Here is a 4,659-nt window from a genome sequence, read left to right as displayed (position 1 = left end):
CCTTTCCAGAATTTACTCAGTTCAGGTTTTCTTCATCTATTTTACTTCCATCTTCAGGACATTTACAGTGGAAACACATTGTCCTCTGTGGCATGCAGGGCAACTGACCTAACAAACTGAAAGCCTCCCTGGAGTTGTGCTGCAGAGAAACAGAAACCACATAGGACCCCCTTGAGAAAATCTTCATACAGGACAACAGTTTGACTGTTCCTCTGAAGACCCAACAGTCTTAAGACCTTCCAGAAGATCTTCTGCAGCCAGGGCAACAGATAAGCAATTTCTCTGCCCTCTGAAGATCTCTGAGTTGGAAGGACCTACAAGAAGTTTGCTACAGCCAGGTCTGAAGGCCTATCAGGAGACCTGAAGCAACCCATGGACAAAAAAGGCAGACTTAGTCAACCAGATCAGCAAATATCAGGGATAACCAGATGGTGAGAGGCAAGCACAAGACCATAAGCATCATCAGTTCTCTCACTGCAGCAAGTCCTGAATACACCAACACACCTGAAAATCAGGAAGTTGACCTAAAATCGTATCTCGTGAAGATAATAGAGGCCTTTATTGAGAACATAAATAACTTACTGAAAGAAATTCAGGAAAACATAGGTAAACAGGTAGAAGCCCTTAAAGAGGAAACAAATGAATCCATTAAAGAAATACAGGAAAACATAATCAAACAGGTGAAGAAATTGAACAAAGTGGTCCAAGTTCTAAAAGTGGAAGTAGAAACAATGAAGAAAGCAAAAATGGAGGTAAAACTGGAAATGGACAACCTAAGAAAGAGGTCAAGAATTACAGAAGTAAGATCACCAACAGAATACAAGAAATAGAAGAGAGAATCTCAGGTGTAGAAGATACAGCAAAAGAGATTGACACAATTGTCAAAGAAAACTCAAAATATAAAAAACTCCTAACCCAAAACATCCAGGTAATTGAAGACACAATGAAAAGACAAAATCTAAGAATAATTGAAATAGAGGAGAATAAAGATTCCCAGATCAAACAACATGAAAACATCTTCAACAAAATCATAGAAGAAAACATCCACAATGTAAAGAAAGAGATGGCCATAAAGGTACAAGAAGCCTATAGAAGACCAAATAAATGAGACCAGAAAAGAGAATTCTCTCATCACAGAATAATTAAAACACTAAACCCACAGAACAAAGAAAGAATATTAAAAGCTGGAAGGGAAAACGTCCAAATAACATACAAAGGTAGACCTATCAAAATTACACCAGACTTCTAAACAGAGATACTAAAAGTTAGAAGAGCCTCCTCATGGGTCGTGCAGAACAAATGCCAGCCCAGGTTACTATAGCCAGCAAAACTCTCAATCAACATAAATGGAGAAACCAAAATATAACAGGAGAAAAGCAAATTCAAACAGCATCTATCTACAAGTCCAGCCCTACAGAGGATCCTAGAAGCAAAACACCAACACAAGGAAGGTACCTATACCAAAGAAAACACAAGATATTAAGCATCTCACAACAAAGCCAAAAGGAGAGAACCACAAGCACATAAAGCCACCTATAAAAACATATACAACAGGAACCAACAGTCATCTGTCTTTCATATCTCTCAATATTAATGGACTCAATTCACCTATAAAAAGACATAAGTTAAGAGATTGGATATGAAAACAAAATCCAACATTTTGCTGCATATAAGAAACACACTTCAATAATAAAGACAGACACTATTCAGAGTAAAAAGATGGAAAGGGTCTTCTAAACAAATGGTCCCAAGAAACAATTTGGAGTTACCATCCTAATACCCAAGAAAATAGACTTTCAACCAAAAATTATCAAGAGTGATGAGGAAGGAAACTTCATATTCATCAAAGGGAAAAGCCACCAAGAGAAATTCTCAATTCAGAACATCTATGTCCTAAATGCAAGGGCAGCCACATTCATAAAAGAAACTTTACTACATCTCAAAACACACATTGAACCCCATACAATAATAGTGGGAGACTCCAACACTTCAATCTCACCAATTGCCAGGTCATTGAAACAGAAATTAAACAAAGACACCGTGAAACAAATAGAGGCTATTAACCAAAAGGATTTAACAGATATGTACAGAACATGTCATCCTAAAATAAAAGGTCTCAGCACATCATGGTACCTTCTCCAAAATCAACCATATAATTGTTCAGAAAACAACCCTCAACCAATACAAGAAGATTGAAATAATCCCATGCATCCTATTAGATCACCATAGATTAAGGCTGATCTTCAATAATAGCAAAAGCAACAAAAAGCCCACATACATGTGGAAACTGAACAACTCTCTATCAATAACTTGGGCAGGGAAGAAATAAAGAAAGAAATAAAAGACTTCCTGGAATTTAATGAAAATGTTGACACATCAAACCCAAACTAGACAGATACCACATACCAAAGTTAAATCAAGAGCAGGTAAACTGTAAATAGGCCCATATCCCATAAGGAAATAGAAAAGTCATTAAAAACATGCAAAACAATAAGAGCCCAGGGCCAGATAGATTTAGTGCAGAATTCAACCAGCCTTTCAACGAAGATCTAATACCAATATTCCTCAAACTATTCCATAAAATAGAAACAGAAGGAACACTGCCTACCTCTTTCTATGAAGCTACAATTACTCTGAAAGCTAAACCACACAGGGACCCAAACAAAAAAGAGAACTTCAGACTAAACTTACTTATTAATATCAATGGAAAAATACTCAATAAAATTCTTGCAAACTGAATCCAAGAACATATCAAAGCCGTCATGAACCATGATGAAATAGGCTTCATCTCAGGGATATGAGGTTGGTTCAATATGAAAATCCATTAACTTAATCTACTATATACACAAACTCAAAGAAAAAAATCATATGATCATCTTCTTAGATACAGAAAAAGCATTTGAAAAAATAAAAAGCCCCTTCATGTTAAAAATATTGGGGAGATCAGGAATTCAAGGCCCATACCTAAACATAATAAAAGCAATTTACTACAAACCAACAGCCAATATCAAATTAAATGGAGAGATACTTAAATCAATCCTACTAAAATCGGGGAACAAGACAAGGATGCCCACTTTCACTACATCTATTCAATAACTCAAAGTGCTAGATAGAACAATAAGACAACAAAAAGGGATCAAGGGGATATAAATTGATAAACAAGAAATAAAGGTATCACTGTTTGCAGGTGATATGATAGTACACATAAATGACCCCAAAAGTTCTACCAGAGAACTTCTCCAACTGATAAACAATTTCAGCAAAATGCCGGGATAAAAAATTAACTCAAATATATCAGTAGCCTTCCTTTATACAAATGATAAACAGACTGAGAAAGAATTTAGGGAAACAATTCCCTTCACAATATCCACATATAATATAAAATATCTTGGGTAACTCCAACCAAACAAGTGAAAGATATGTATCACAATAACACTAAGTTTCTTAAGAAAGAAATTGAAGATCTCAGAAAATGAAGAGCTCTCCCATGCTCATGAATTGGCAGAATTAACATAGTAAACATGGCCAACCTACCAAAGGCAATCTACAAATACAATGCAATCCCCATCAAAATCCCAACACAATTTTTCAAAGGCATGGAAAGAGAAGTTCTCAAATTCATCTGGAAAGGCAAAAAACGGAGAATAGCAAAATCAATTTTTAACAATAAAAGAACTACTGGGGTATCACCATCCTTGATCTTAAGCTCTACTACGAAGAAGTAGTAATACAAACTGCAGGCATGTTAATCAGTGTAATAGTATTGAAGATGCAGAATTAAAACCACACATGTACAGACACTTGATCTTTGACAAAGAAGCCAAAAATATACAATGGAAAAAAGTAGTCATCTTCAACAAACTGTGCTGGTCTACCTGGCTGTGTATATGTAGAAAAATGAAAATAGACCCAAATTTTTCAAAGCTCAAATCCAAGTGGATCAAGGACCTCCACATTAAACCAGATACATAGAATGTAATAGAAGAGAAAGTGGGAAAGAGTCTTGAACTCACTGGAGCAGGGCAAAATTTCCTAAACAGAGCTCCAATGGCTCACACTCTAAAAATGACCAAGTATGCATTCATAATTGGACCTCATGAAATGGGAAATCTTCTGTAAGGCAAAGGACATAGTTAATAAGACAAAACAGCAATCTACAGATTGAGAACAATTCTTCATTAACACCACATCCAATAGAGGGCTATTATTCAAAATGTATAAAGAACTCAAGAAGCTAACCACCAAAAACCAACAACCCAGTTTAAAAATGGGGAATAGAACTAAACAGAGAATTCACAACAGAGGAATCTCAAATGGCTGAGAAGTACCTAATAAATGTTCAAAGTCCTTAGTGATCAGAGAAATGCAAGTCAAAATGATCCTGAGATCCCACCTTACACCAATCAGAATGGCTCAGATCAAACCCTCAGGTGGAAACACATGTTGGTGAGGATGTGAAGATTGAAAACTGGTACAACCACTTTGGAAATCAATCTGGAGGTTCATCAGAAAATTGGAAATAGATCTACCTAAAGACCCAGCAATACCATTCTTGCAAATATACCCCAAAGATGCTCCAACAGGCCACAGGGGCACATGTTCCATTATGTTCATAGTGACCTTACTTGTGATAGCCAAAAGCTGAAAACATTTTAGATG

This window comes from Mus caroli, unplaced genomic scaffold, assembly GCF_978045245.1.
Source record: "Mus caroli unplaced genomic scaffold, Mus_caroli_1 scaffold_2, whole genome shotgun sequence".
Taxonomy (NCBI): domain Eukaryota; kingdom Metazoa; phylum Chordata; class Mammalia; order Rodentia; family Muridae; genus Mus; species Mus caroli.
The sequence above is the reverse complement of the archived record's forward strand: the minus strand, read 5'-3'. Positions refer to the sequence as shown.